Raw genomic sequence first — 16,421 nt, forward strand, 5'->3', positions numbered from 1 at the left:
GCAAGCTATCCACCATCGAGTCTCGGAAAGCCTGCACCTGCAACACACGCGGGTACCCCCGCTGGCATTACAGGCCACCTGTTTGGCTTTTTCCCCCTCCTATTGTATGATATAGCCTCTCAATTATTTGTACTGATATTTGTACTTTTTTGCACCTAGGGAGAGTCTCCCTAGCTGCCTTGATTGGATCTCTGCTCTTCCTTCTTATGAGTAGGAGAGGTTTTTGTAGCCCAGCGGGCGTTTTTTTTTTAAATAACTAATGAAAGGATCTTTTCTCGGGGGGGGGGGGGGGGGGGGGGGGGGGGAAGAAGCCTGCACCTGCAACGTATCCACACTTAAGTGGCCATTACCAGACTGCCACTTATCACAAAACTGAGGACCTGGGAGAGAGAGTGCTGAAAGCTTGTAAACTCCATTCTCCACTCCGCCTTCCCAAACTACCTAGCCTGTTGCCTTGTCCCGGAGAGCAACAAAATGCTCATCAAACTCCACCCGTACGCCAGTCTTGCAAACCTGATGCACTGACAACAGATGAAAACCAAGTGACGGAACATACAACACCTGGAAGGAATGCTTCCTCCCTATGCCATCGGGAACTATCTCCAACCTGCCCTCACTGTGAACTGGGATAGTGGATGTATCCCCAGTAAGAATACGACTAGAATACCTGCAGAGATCCTGTAAATCTGAACGAGAAGGAGTCATGTGCCTGGAAGCACCACTGTCTAGAATCCACTCCCGAGTATCCGTAGCAGCGAGTCCTCCAACCTCCTCCCTGCCTGAAGAAAATGAACCATTGGTGTCCATCACCTCCAAGTGCACAAAAGCCGAAGTCTTTATGATTGCTGCTGAGGAATCTTCACCCTTCTCGTTCTTCCGCTTGGGACACTACCTCCAATAGTGGCCTTTCTCGCCACAATCATCATAGGTCCTCTCTGCCTTTAGTTTCTCGTGGTCAGCGTCGGACTTCTTCTCAAAAGACTTCTCCGATGACGCCTTCCCTTTGCCGGTGTTACGGCCTTTCGACCGTTGGCCAATTGAGGCCTCCGTCCACCGTGAGGAGGGTTCGAGAATCTTTCCTCCTAGTCCAAGACCATGGGCACAAGCTCCTCCCACGTGATGGTGCTGAGCCTACCACTGGTAAACAAAGACGAGTTAAATGCTGAGTACTGAGAGGGCAAATGCGACAGCAACGCTATGGCCATGTCCTCTAATGATATCTCCTTCCAGCCTGGAGAACTTCATGTTGAAGAGCTTGCAGCTTGTTAATATGCTCCCGCATCGTCGACGACTTTGCAGGGCTCATAACCCGCATCTGTACTTCCAAGGAAATCCTCTTCATGGGTGATACCCTATTGTAAAGAGAAGCCAAATGCTGCCATATACCTCTGGCCAGCGTCATATGCTTTACATGATTGATTACCTGCGGTGTGCAGTTGAGGAAGATAAATGAATGGACCCTAGCGTTGACACGATCCCACAACTGTGCCTGTGCCTCCCGGTTCTTTCGGGTTGACGGTAACTCCCCTTCCTCTACTTCCGGCCGTGGAACCCAACAACGATGAAATCAGCAAGGTCGTAAGACTCCAGAAAAGATTCCATCATAACCTTCCATATGCCGTAGTTGTTCCCGTCCAACTGATGGTCCATCAGGAACGTGGGGAGTGTAGGGATCTTCACATGCCTCTCGGCCATCTCTAACAAATGTGCCATTGCGGGGATGTACTCTGAAAAAGGGTGGGTGGGTGGGAACAAAGAAGAACTTACACCTACAAGTGGCTGTCCAGCAAATCAGCCCGCCGTTCTCTTGCTTCTTCTCTTCCCGAATAGTCTTGTACAGTCCACTAATCAGCAACACAACAGTCCCCTTCTTGCTCACACAAATCCCAAGAACTATCACGAGCCTAGGGCTCTGATACTATGTCAGAATACGCAGCGGAGATGATGACCAAATCTGGGAACACAAGAGCAAACGCAATGCAAAAAAACAGCACAAGAGAGAGAGAGAGAGAGATAGAGGCGTGTAACTTTGCTCTATATACACAAAGAAGATCCCAAATACAAGACAAGAATGGCAAGGGGCTGTGGGGCCATTTTATATGGCCCCCAAGTGGCAGTCGGCCAGCTCCAAAGGCAGTTGACTGGACCATATATCCCACGACCAGCAGAAATCATCAGTCGGCCAGATATCCCAAGTCGGCCAGCATCTGAAAAAGGTCCATGATCTGTCCAAGACAGTCGGCCAAGACAAGTGTCCTCCTGTCACCATAGGGCTACCACCCAAGCCACAGAAAAATGGGAAAAAATGGGAAAAAAATACGGGGAGTGAGGAAAAATGAGAACAACACCTACAAGGGCGGGCACACCCACAACAGAGGCCGTGGTGTCTCAGTAAAGACAGGAGATGACTTCTAACAGCTCAGTATCCAGGAGAAACATGACAGTGCCATAAAGAAGCAAGTGGATTTGTGACTATAGTCAAATACAAATTAATATTGCTGGCAGCATCAAAGAGTGTGTACACCAATTAAATCATAAAGTAGCATAAATTCTAGTCTGTGGCCATGCCTTTGTACCACACACATACGATTTATCATGTTATGATTTGTGAAGCAGATCAAGCTCTCTTAGAAGCTGTTCACACAAGAGCAGCTGGCGTCCTTTAGACAAGTCGCAATTTAAGGTGATCCAAATCACCAGGCTTGCAATTTAAGCACCAAGGACGGGTAGTTATATATGAGTAGGTGTGATTATAGCATTGCTAGTGGGACCTTTATATACATTGCCTATACTCATGATCAGATGTGGATAACATGTTTTAGAGCGTTCAAGGAAAATCCTTCTTTTACAATCATGGCCGCTGGCGTTGAGATCATTTATACAAAAGGAACAACAGTCCTAATATCCAGAGCCCCTTCCAACCCACCCTCTACACACACTTTTTTTAGTGAAATCATTGTCTCATTAAGAAATAAGAAATGTGCATTCATGGCTGTCCCAAATTGGGGCAGCTACTACTCAGTTCAAAAACAATGGGAAAACACTTCTAATTGCTGGAAGGAAAGTCCCCCAATTTCATGAGAATTTCGGAGGAATTGGAAAGAAATAAACAAACAAGCGGACATAATCTCTAGAGAAGAGCAGCTGATTCCGAGCATGGTAGATAGTCCACAATGCTCAAAATCTAGTCTAGTCAAGGAAGTCTATATAGTCTGGTAGGAGAGGAGAAAGGCAGCCAAAAAGCCAAAACATTCGACCGAAACGCCTCCTCGGAAAACAAGCCCGAAGATGTCCAAAAAAATCAAGTAGAAAATCCCAAGAGTGTGAACAATACCATAGAAGGTGAGGCATTGTCTATGTAGGACGAGAGCACCGCTTACAAGAAGCAATGGCAATGCGCCTTCGTGCCAAAAGAGATCCAACTGGGACTACCCCAATGTAGAAAGATTGTATGCCTTTCTTCATTGAGACAAAGCAAGCGGCGGATCAAACACCCTACTCCAATGAATACTCTGCAACAATAGTGAGTTTTCTTGATTTGGAGGTCTACCAAACCATTGTAAGTGACACACAATATAGCTTGTCAATCTCGAATGAGAGCAGTCGAATATGGAGAGCCTAGAAGAAATGCCCAAAGATTATGTCATCATAATTGACTATCCAATGTCCATATGTATATGTTTGCATGTTAGTACACAAAGATTATATCATCATAATTGACTATCTATTAACCCCTATACTTATGTCTCTCCCTTATTCCTCACCTCACATTTAGCTTCTTGTATTCATCCAAGGGCACTTTTTCCCATGAGGTTTTTCCCCTTGGATAGCCCACATTGCACTCATTTTTGTGCACACATTGCACACAATTTGTATTACTTTGTGCACATATTTTGGATGGTTTGAGGGGTGATGTGTATGCCCACACCTTATTGGTTGTAATATGTGGGATCACTCTATGGTTGCGATGTGGCAAAGAGATGAGCCTCATTTTCCTATATAAAGAAGCATAGGGTGAGAGGCAAGGCATTCCCTCTCGCCCTAGTTGGAATCCACTCGTGTACTTTTTGAGTGTCTTGGGTGTGTACATAGTTGGGTCTTCTTCTTCTTCTTCTTTTATTGCTTTCTAGAAGGCATGCTAGTTAGAGTGCTCTTGTGTGTGTGTGAGACATGTGATTGAGCTTTTGGCTAGTGATGTCTTGGTTGAGGCTCCTCCTTGTATGGAAAGCAACCAAGAGGTTGGTGTATGTGTACTATTTGGAGTGGCATGCCTTGCTTCTTATGTCAGAAGACAAGATCTGAAAACACAAGTGCAAGTGCACTACAGAAAAACACAGCAATAGAGAGGGAGAGAGAGAAGCGTATAACTCTGCAAACGTATAACTCTGCAATATACACAAGGAAATCCCGAAATACTGAATACAAAGTGTGTGGGGGCAAGGGGCCATTTTATATGGCCCCTATCATCTAGTCAACCAGTAGAAAGAGAGCCAACAGCACCATAAATGTCCACGACTTGCTTAGCCCTCCAGTCGGCCAGTAGTAGATCAAGTCGGCCAGCTACAGGGGACAGCCTAGGGGCAGCAGAGTCAGTCGGCCATCATCTGGATGAGCCAACAACCACAGGACAGCCTCCCACACCTGGTAAAAATAGGGAAAAAATATGGAGAGTGGGGAAAAATGAGAAAACACCTAAATCAGGCGGGCACACCCACAAGAGAGGCCCTGGTGTAAATATACAGACAAGAGATGACTGCTAACACCCCCTCTCAGCTCCTGGATGTGGAACCAACCCCAGTGAGCTGGAGTGACGCCGGAGCATAGCCTGAGATAGAGACTTCGTGAAGAGGTCCACCGCGCTGTCCTCCGTCGAACAGAACTCTAGCAAGATGTCATCAGCAACAATCTTTTCACGAAAAAAATGCCTCTGGATAACCGTGGGTTCCACCAGTGGAAAACCAATCCCGCCAAGTAACCTCTGCAACCTCACCACCTCACAAGCAGCACCACAAGCAGCCCAGTACTCCGCCTCTGTCGATGACAAGGCAATAGTTGGTTGCTTCTTACTGCTCCATGAAGCCGCTCTTGAAGCGAGGGAAAAACGGTAGCCTAATGTCAAGGTCCTCGTGTCTGGCTCTCCTCCCCAATCTGAGTCACTCCATCCATGGAGTCTGACTCCATCCATCAATCCCCCTCTTGTGTAAAAGAGTCCAAGATCCTTTGCATGCTGCAGAAACCACAAGATATGCAATCCTGCCTCCCAAAGAGTCCTCTGCAAACATGAGCTCAACAGCCTCATCAGCAAGCTCCTGTCCAAACTGGTATTTAGCAACTAAATCAATGAACCATTCTGCTTCCGAGTCAAGGAGACATCATACTGCTCACAAGGATCAACAACTGTTACGGTGGGATGCCAAGTCCTAGAAACCTGCTGATGACCACTCAAGGCCTTCGTAAACCTGTAAACCACCCCCTCTGAATCTGGAACCACAAAGCCTGGAGAATGTGCAACATCCACCTCCTCCTGCAAGTAATCAACTGCCACCTGCCTGGCCTTCCAATAGGTCCCCGTGGAAAGAACTTCCCCATCTATAGGAGTTTCTTTGTCCCGAATGCTACAAGACATTAGAGCATAGGTTACCTTTAAAGTTTCCTCTGACTGAGGAAACACAAGAACTACCAACATCTATACTGGAAAGTTCTTGCCAACTGCTGCCATCATTTGGCAAGCCAACCACCGGCTAGTCCGGGAAAGCCTGCACCTGGAGCGTATCCACACTTAAGTGGCCATTACCAGACTACCACTCATCACAAAACTGAGGACTTAGGAGAGAGTGCTGAAAGTTTGTAAACTCCATTCTCCACTCCGCCTTCCCAAACTACCTGGCTTGTTGCTTTGTCGCGGAGAGCAACAAAATGCTCATCAAACTCCACCCGTATGCCAATCTTGCAAACCTGATGCACTAACAACAGATGAAAACCAAGTGATGGAACATACAACACTCGAGAGGAATGCTTCCCCCCTCTGCCATTGGGAACTATCTCCAACCTGCCCTCACTATGAACTGGGATAGTGGATGTATCCCCAGTAAGGATATGACCAGAATACCTGCAGAGATCCTGTAAAGCCATGCGGGAAGGAGTCATGTGTCTGGAAGCACCACTGTCTAGAATCCACTCCCGAGTATCCATAGCGAAGAGTCCTCCAACCTCCTCCTTGCACGAAGAAAATGAAACACCGGTGTCCATTACCTCCAAGTGCACAAAAGCTGGAGTCTTCACTCACGGTTACTGCTGAGGATTCTGCACCCTTCTCGAGGATTATGCACCCTTCTCAGTGCTCCGCTTGGAACACTGCCTCTAATAGTGGCCTTTGTCGCCACAATCATTACAGGTCCGCTCTGCCTTCAGTTTCTCGCGGTCTAAGTCGGGCTTCTTCTTAGAAGACTTCTCCGGTGAAGCCTTTCCTTTGCTCTTGTTATTACGGCCTTTTGACCGTTGGCCAGTTAAGGCCTCTGAACCTTCGTCCTGTGGAGGGTTCGTGAATCTTTCCTCCTGGTCCAAGACCATGGGCACAAGCTTCTCCCATGTGATGGTGCTGAGCCTGCCACTAGTAATCAACGAAGAGTAAAATGCTGAGTACTGAGAGGGCAAATGTGACAGCAACGTTATGGCCATATCCTCCGATGATATCTCTTTGCCAGCGTGGAGAACTTCGTGCTAAAGAGCTTGCAGCTTGTTGATGTGCTCCTGCATCGTCGATGACTTTGCAGGATTCATCACCTGCATCTAAACTTCCAAGGAGATCCTCTTCATGGGTGATACCCTGTTGTAGAGAGAAGCCAAATGCTGCCATATACCTCTGGCCAGCGTCATATGCTTGATATGATTGATTACCTGTGGTGTGCAATTGAGGAAAATGAAAGAACGGACTCTGGCATTGACACGATCCCATAAATGTGCCTGTGCCTCACGTTCCTTCCGAATAGAGGGTAACTCCCCTTCTTCTAACTCCGGCCATGGAACCCCAACAACAATGAAATCAACAAGGTCGTAAGACTCCAAAACAGATTCTATCATTACCTTCCATATGCCGTAGTTGCTCCCGTCCAATTAACGGTCCACTGGAAACGTGGGGAGTGTCGGGATCTTCACATGCTTCTCAGCCATCTCAAGTAAATATGCCATTGTGGGGGTGTAACTGAAAAGGGAGGGTGGGTGGGAAAAAATGAGGAACTAAACCTGCAAGTGGCTGTCCAGCAAATCAGCCCGCCTTCCACTTGCTTCTCCTCTTCCCGTACGGCCTAAAACAGTCCTCCAATCAGCAACAAAACAGCCCCCCTCTTGCTCACACAGTTCCCAAGATCTTCCAAGAGCCTAGGGCTCTGATACCATGTCAGAATATGCAGCGGAGATGAAGACAAGATCTGAAAACACAAGAGCAAGTGCACTGCAGAAAATCACAGCAATAGAGAGGGAGAGAGAGAAGCGTATAACTCTGCTATATACACAAGGAAATCCCGAAATACTGAATACAAAGTGTGTGGGGACAAGGGGCCATTTTATATGGGCCCTATCAGCCAGTTGGCCAGTAGAAAGACAGCCGGCAGCACCATAAATGTCCACGACCTGCTCAGCCCTCCAGTCGGTTAGCATCTGTCAGTCGGCCAGCAGTAGATCAAGTCGGCCAGCTACAGGGGACAGCTTGGGGGCAGCAGAGTCAGTCGGCCATCATCTGGATGAGCCAACAGCCACAGGACAGCCTCCCACACCTGGTAAAAATAGGGAAAAATATGGAGAGGGGGGAAAAATGAGAAAACACCTAAATCGGGCAGGCACACCCACAACAGAGGCCCTGGTGTAAATATATAGACAGGAGATGACTACTAACATCTTATTTTAGGGATTCCTTGTTTATGGTTAAGGTACTTTGCCATGAAAGGGTTGTAGTCCCGACCCTTATCATAACTTGAGTGTGGGAGTTGTTTGGTGTAGTTGGAATGGGTGAGAGCAAGTGAATTGAGTTAAGTTGAGTTTGCTTTATGTTCATTGTTTAACTTCCTTAATCATTTCCTTTCCTTTTGTGTTCATTGTTCCTTTATATATTCCAAAGGGATTGGTTTCTCAAAAATGCAAGTTCAGAGTCAAAGTGGATCCCACAATGAAATAGCAAAGGTGCTATTTTTCTAAAAACAGCAAGTGTTTTTACAACATCAAAGAGAAGTTAAAAGGAAGATTACTTGGAGAGATGCTCAATGCACATACAAAAGAAAAAGTTGAGCAAATAACATACATATTTTGCTCTTATGTAGATCATTGCTAACACTCGTTTGTCAAAATCGGTTGTGCCTTGAAAAAAAAGTATTACTGTTCGTATTGAACATCGACTACTGGGCGCTGATGACATTAGTAGGGATGTCATTGTAGCTGGCTGGAGTTTGGATTCCTCTCCTCATCTATGCAGATGATATAGTACTCATGGCTGACACACCAGAGGGGATGTAGCGGCACTCGGAGGCATTACATACTTTTACTGAGGCCCGGGGCCTTACAGTTAACCTTGGTAAAACCAAGGTCATGATCTTTAATACATCTTCACAGTGGCTCAGCCGATCAACACCCCAGTTCACATATACAGGAGAGCCAACAGAGCATGTTACTTCCTATGTCTACTTGGGAGTCACCTTTACTAGTCTGACTTTTCTATGAGGGCAACCGTCGAGGCTAGGTTGACACAAGAATATGCAGCCTTGGGATCCTTGGAGAGGATGTGCTCACAGGTACAGTTTTAGGAGCCGATGACGAAACTGTGGCTTTTCGACACCCTGGTCACTTCTACGCTGCTTTATGGAGCGCTTCCATTTGGGGGTCAAGCCTTGACCACATGAGACGCATGGGAGTTATATGGCGGCTGGAGGGCCATTGATGATGTGATTTCTTGGCTGATCAAGAGTAAGCCTTCAATGCTCCACAAGATTGTTCAAGCTGAGATGGGAGCAGCATCCATAGTCACAGAGTCATAGAGACCATCTTCCAGACAGTGACTTACCTACATAGACTATGGGGTTTCTCCCAGCACAGGTATGCCAGATTAGCCATGGAGTCCTCGAGACAGCTAGTAGAGGAGAGAGAGACAGAGATTGTTGGTATGCTCAAGTGACCTCATGGTTTGGACTCCACAAGATACAGATGGATGCACTACCCCCTTTCTAGTACTCTATTGAGGCTCCCTCTTTTGATCACAGCCATTCAGAGCTAAATAGAGTCATCAGACAGGATATCATCAGATTAGATACTCAAAGGACATGGAGTACACCTACACACCCACTACTGGGGACGAAGATGGCCTCCCTGTTATTCGTCCGAGATATATGGACACTCGCCTCTCTCATGGAGTCCCTTGTGCTATTGGTGAGATTCGCACCTCCTCTCAGTTGAGGATTTAGACAGCCAGATATGCGCCCGTGAGGATGGATCGCATCCCTTTGGGAGCCCGAGGCAGAGGAGCATTACCTATGTAGATGTCCCGTATATATTGAGATCAGAGGACGTTTCCACTGTCTTTTTCTAGAGGGGTTTGGACCGCTATCCAGGATCAGGGAATTTACAAATCAGAGATGCTTAGGGTGTTCCTCCTACAGCTGCGCAGAGATAGGGAGTCTCTCCTGAGAGGCAGCTCAGCAACAGTTGTCCCTAGAGGGCCGATAGAGAGACTTCTCACGGATTTCTTCAGCGGGAGCAGTGAGGCTACAGGTCCTGTTTCGAGGGGGATGACCTTGGAGAGAGCCATGCTAGACGCCCACGACCACGAGGACTACGTCGATGCTCCTGTCTCCATCTTTTACAGAGCATCCCTCGCAGGGCTCTATCTTTTCTAGGAAGGTCTCCCCTAAGTTGCCTTGGCAATTTTTTCACTCTGTATCACAAAGTTTCCCCTTCATAGTTAAACATTAATAAAACATGTCCATCACATGTATTATATGTACTTAAATCTATGATCCACTAACTCAATATCATAAATAGTATTTAGTATTCATAACCAAAGCATCATAAGAATTGAATCCTTGATTTCATGAGCTTTTTTCATATAGAGAAGTTAGTAACACAAAAAAGTTGAAAATATTTAAAGCATTGTGCAAATATAGTATCTCAACTCTTATCACTAAATTTTAATAGCAAGAGTCAAAAGTTTCAAAATATCATTCAAATTTCAATCTCAAATGTTTCAATACAATAATTGATCATGAAAAGGTTCTTGAGTTCTAATGTCAAAAAATAATGGCTAAAGGTCAAATAAGAGAAGCCTCTCTATCACTATTATGTTGTCATTACATTCACATTACGATGAACTTTTAGATCATCCCACATGACATAGATTGCATCCCAATCTACTTCAAGAGGTCTTTGGCACCATTATATGAAGTTGGTTCAATGTTTCTTAGGATAGTCTATTGCGATCATCTTTGAGAATCCTCTCTCGCAAACAACAGTACTTGCTACAATGACCAAGTACATGCACCATAGCATTTTCATCTCACAAAAAGCTTGATTCCATTCAGAATCATGTTTGCATAATTGCCAAGCATCGTGCATACTTTGTCCAGGACACGTTCTCTTCAACTTGACCATGAAATCTCCATATTCCAACTTGCATGCATCAACATTTACAAGAGTTGAAAATTTCTCTAATAATGCCTTTATCCATATTGCACCCATATCAAAGCAACAATGGACATCACGTGGATAGTCTCTTGGGCCAAAGATCTTCACAGCCTCAAAAATCTTCAAATCTAAGAATCTATGATGCAAGAAAGATAAAACTTTTTGAACAAATTGTTTACCAACATTAATGCAACTATCCCAAGTAACCAAATATCTCGATTGATCTTTTGGTCCTAAGATTTGATTATGAAGAGCATGTTTCTCAAGATTTGTGCACCACTTCCAAAGTTTATACATCCATCTCTTGCTTGTTGGAAAAATGTGGAAGTACGATTTGTCCCATGGCCAAACTCACTTGATAAAAAGCGTGCCTCAAGAATATCAAGTGTAACCACTAGTTCAGTACCAATGGAAGTTATGTCCACATGTTGGGCTTGAAACTTCTTATTCAAGATATTGAGATAATAGAGCACATTAGCCAACAAGTGAAGAAAGAATTGGATCTTAAAGGAGGTAAATAGAGTATATAACTCACATCTTTCTCGAAACCATCTACGCAAGAGAGTTGGCATAAGAGTGACTACCTTTTTTACCACTTGCCTTGTGAAAGCCAACGAACATCATGCATTCTTAGAAGCTCATGAACATATAGATGAAACTCTGTGCCAAGCTCTTTTAATTCACCACGCCTCTCGTATGAGCTATTCACCCACTTTTAGGACTTCATTGCTATCTTCTCAAGAAGCTCAAAGATGGGAAAAGAAGATAATGCATCCTTGGCATCTCGATGAGGTATGAAATGTACCCCTAATTGGGGCACTTCTCTATTGAAACGAGCAACAAGACCATTATTTTCTCCCATCATCACACTATTGAAAATCCAACTAGATTTGATTTAGCTAGTCCAAAATTGGATAGATACTCTGAAAGTGCTTCATACAAGTCTTGAGATGTCCCATTGCTTGCATGCAATAGCATCACAAATCAATTGCAAATCGACCCATTTCCTTTGTTGCTCAAATAGGTGATGGACACAATCATCTGGTGCTCATTAGATACATCTATGCTTTCATCCACCATAAGGGAGTAAAATGGACTTTCAACAATTTTAAATTGTATTTTATCATGAGAGTGTGCATAAGAAGCTGCAATGAATAGTTGAGATGCTGAGGAGGACACGCATGCGGCATGACTTGGTTGAGTGGGAATGGTGCCTCTGTCAATGAAATTTGAAACATCATCAATGTATAGCACAGAGTGTCGGGGATCATTCGCATTCATGAAATAGAGTGTCAGAGAGAGAGAATCATTCGCATTCATGAAAGACAAAGTATATTTGATCAAAGGTTTCCTCAAACATGACCATTGTAATCCACTTTGGGTTGCACCTATGTAGGAGAAAACATGGCAGGTTACAAATACAACCAAAAGATTGTTATAAAAAGGAAGTTAATAGTGTCCCAAGCAGATCCTATATTGACCAGTCAAACAATCACAAATAGTTTCTTCATTTCATTACTTCTCTCTCTTTCTAGAGAGAGAGAGACAGGTACTTCTATCAATGGCATTGTCTTGCTTAATTTAAAGGCGGTCAAAATTACCATTCTCCTTGCTCAAAAAAAGAGAATTCTTTGAAAAACTTGTACTCTTTCACAAGCGTGCTTGTGTGTGCACGCATTCACATTCACAGAATACCTTGAAGGCATACAAGACCAAAAGTTCCATCAAACTTGATCAAGATTGAAGACTTCCAAAAAAAGAAGCAATAATCAAGGGAATCTCATATTTACTGGTAAGACCTTTACTAGTGTTTGCTTTGTTTGTTTCTCTCCCTCTTTCGCTCGCAGAGAGAGAGAGAGAGAGAGAATCTTCAAGAAATTGTGTACAAACTATCCATGAAAATTTGATGAGCATGGACATTACAATGAACACGGACATTACAATGAACATCAATAAAAGTTATGCTTGCATATGTTTAAATCTACAATTCTCTTCATATAGAAGCTTCCTATTGGGAAGTTCTTGTTTTCAAACTCCACCACATTTTATAGTACCATTCCCACCCTCCGTCACAAGAAATACTCTTTATATGGTCACTCTATGACATGAAAATCATAGCAATATCGAAAAGAGCTATAGCTCAAATGGTCACAGCGCCTCCCAAGGACGGTGCATATTCGATCCTTTTCGAGCTCTCATAGAGATACTAGTTGCGTGTATGTGTGTATTGAGTGCGACATGAAAGCAACCGGCCCCTGCAATAAGTGAACATGATAATGTGTGACTCATCTCTGAGTTTTAAAAAACGAAAATTGTGGCATTGAATCTGATGGGTTTTGGTGCGCACAGGGAGAGAGAGAGAGAGAGAGAGAGAGAGAGACGTATTATTGTCCTCAGAGACCAAATGCGGCCTATGGGACTAGCTCAAAATTATGATACATGTCATCTAAACTTGGGTGTGAAGGTGCTCTCAGTAAACCATGATGGTTGTGATGAAAGTGGCTAAGAGAGCAATGGAATTTTTGGGAGAAAAGAGTGGATGGTGGATGCGTCTTTGAAGAGGTGGGGGAAACGTTCTTCGATGTGGTAAAAAACAGAGCACTCCGACAGGGTATATTGTTCAGTTTTCTGGACCTTCATGGGACATAGTGTGCATTATTGGTGTGCCTCTTTCCCCAGTTCCCTATCGGCCACTCGCACATCGAAGGGAGAGCAAGCGAAGGCACATACTGGCAATGACGGTGCGAATGGCAAGGATGGGTAAGAGCTCTATCATATACCCGGAGCTACAAGAGCCTCTCCCCAAGGAAAAGGTACTCATAGGTAGTGGCCATGTGGATAGTGTAGAGTGTAAACCAGGAACCTCCCTCATTGTCCCATTTGATAACGCATTGCCGTTGAAAGAAAGTCTCATTGTACATAGGGTCTATAGAAGCATCGTTAAGGAAGTGTAGGGCATTCCAAGTGCCGAACCACTTCTTGGTATCTTGCATCCACACCAAGCTTAGAATCTTGCTCTTCTTGTTTTCCTGTAGCTTGCAACTTGACTCCCGAAAGGAGGGAGGGTGGGAGGGGGGAGAGGGGGGGGGATTGAACTTAAGCACTTTGGTAAAGAGGCCAGTAAAGGACCACTGACAAACATAGCCTACAAGGTGGCAGATCATTCTCCACTTTTTCAAACATTTACGATAAGGGTCTTCTTCTAGTTGATTAAAATAGACACTTTTATAGGTCCACAATTGCAATACTTCTCTGTGCTAAGAATCACATGATGTTGAGTCTACCCATTCGGAAAAATTGCATCCTTTAAATTGTGTTGCAAGGCCAAGGCCACTGTGATTCTTCAACAGGCCACCGTGGTTCTTCAATAAAATTAGAGTTATAATTGCAAATTGACATTCATCACGGAAATTTCCAGCAAAAAATTAGGGGTGTACAATATTAGCCCTTGCCCAAAACAAGGAAATTCACAAATTGTCAGGAAAAAACCAGACCTTTTCAAAAAGCCACCTGGTCACAAATTGTGATGATGCCCATATATACTAGATACAAAGCACCAGGCCCTCGTAATTATCAGAACTCAGAGAGAGAGAGAGAGAGAGAGAGAGAGAGAGAGAGAGAGAGAGACTCTACAAACATCTCAAAGCTTCAAGTAGAAAGAATTGACATTAGCATACATCATATCTTCTTGATGGCACACTTAACAAACTCTTTTCACTCCTCTTCCTCATCAGCTTCACTTGAGCTTTCATCCATTATGCTGTCCTCCTGAAAAAGCATACATGAAAGTTATCAAATTTTCTTTCCAGAGTAAAATTCTGTGCACGTATATAAACTTCATCCAACTTCCAGAACGAAATGGGATACCATATAAGCTTGGAACTCCTTTTCCTCATCAATTGCATCAAGCACGGCCTCATCATCCAGTAAGTCCTGCATGTGCGGCATAAAATTTGAAGTGACATTTACAAAACGAAGAATTGCAACATTCTACCACAAGTCACCGAAATCTTCAAATTGGACTATTACGAAGATGAAGGAAAAAAGTTACGTCGTCAGCTATTAACAGCTCCCCTGTCTTATTATCCTGGTAAAGAAACAGAACAAAATTACCACATATGGGCAGATAATCTCACACATCATCAGCTATTAACAGCTCCACTGTCTTATTATCCTGGTTTAAAAACAGAACAAAAAAACTCTGCCATCTTTACCTTATATGACACAAACATAAGTGTTTCCACAGGTGTGAAAATAAGGTATTCAGAACTATTCTGCAAACACAGCACCAGAAACGAAACAAGAAACTTAGGTATTCAGAACCATTCTGCAAACACCACCAGAAACGAAACAAGAAACTTAGTCAAGAATGAAGCGCTCTCTCTCTCTCTCTCTCTCTCTCTCTCTCCATATATATATATATATAATTATATAATAACATATACATATATGTATGCATACATATGTTATTATATATATATATATATATATACATATATACATAAACATATATATGTATATGCATATACATATACATATACATATATATATGTATACCTATGCATATGCATATACATATACATACGCATATATATATATGTATACCTATGCATATGCATATGCCTATGTATATGTATACATATACATATACATATATGTACACACACACACACACACACATATACACATAGACATATATATGTATGTGTATCTGTATGTGTGTGTATATATGTATGTGTATCTGTATGTGTGTGTGTGTGTATATATGTGTGTGTGTGTGTGTGTGATGCATATGCATATGTATACATATACATATGCATACCCATATATATATGTATACCTATGCATATGTATATGTATATGCATGCATATGCATATGCATATGTATACGTATACATGTATAACATATACATATACATATGCCTATGTATATGTATACGTATACATGTATATGTATACATATACATATGCATATGTATACTTATACATGTATTATACATATACATATGTATATATATACATATACATATGCCTATGTATATGCATATGTATATGTATACATGTATAACATATACATATACATATGCCTATGTATATGTATACATATACATATATGTACACACACACACACACACACACATATATATACACACACACACATACAGATACACATACATATATATGTCTATGTGTGTGTATATATATATATGTGTGTGTGCACATACATATGCATATGTATATATATACATATACATATGTATCTATATACATAGACATACATACATATGCATATGCATATGTATATGTATATGCATATGTATACGTATACATGTATATGTATACATATACATATGCATATGTATATGCATATGTATACGTATACATGTAGTAATTCTTTGACACAAAGTGTCTCATAAGTTGGTGGCTTGAAGCTACCATATCAAGAAAGTAAGGGCTTTTCACCTTAAAGTGTGGGATGTCCTTTGCATAAAAACACCTCGTAACAACCATAGTTGCATTCTTTCATGCTTGCAACTACCATGCATTTGTCAAGTTTCCCTGCATTTGACTACTCTTAGAGACTTTCTGTCTCTTGGTTGTAGTCCTTGCACCATCGCCAATAAAGGAGGAGCTACCTGTGTCACCCAAGTCTGCAACACTGACACCAATATCACTCTCTGCTCTTGAAGGAGTCAAGCCCACATCCAATCTTCTACATGCATCCTTTGCAGCTTGGGAAGCACTAGCACATTTGCCAA

The 16,421-nt window shown here is 43.0% G+C and overlaps 1 long non-coding RNA gene across 1 annotated transcript; it reads right to left on the reverse strand.

The window, feature by feature from the left end:
• Positions 1–14,122: 14,122 nt before the first annotated feature.
• Positions 14,123–15,011, reverse strand: LOC147634774 (uncharacterized). The gene is made up of 4 exons (XR_015266731.1): positions 14,877–15,011; positions 14,714–14,749; positions 14,530–14,595; positions 14,123–14,430 (listed from the first exon to the last, which is right to left on the reverse strand). It is a non-coding gene; the product is annotated as an uncharacterized LOC147634774 (long non-coding RNA).
• Positions 15,012–16,421: the final 1,410 nt, after the last annotated feature.

The sequence above is a fragment of the Cibotium barometz genome, chromosome 10 (genome assembly GCF_041138505.1).
Source record: "Cibotium barometz isolate CiBa-2024 chromosome 10, ASM4113850v1, whole genome shotgun sequence".
Classification (NCBI taxonomy): domain Eukaryota; kingdom Viridiplantae; phylum Streptophyta; class Polypodiopsida; order Cyatheales; family Cibotiaceae; genus Cibotium; species Cibotium barometz.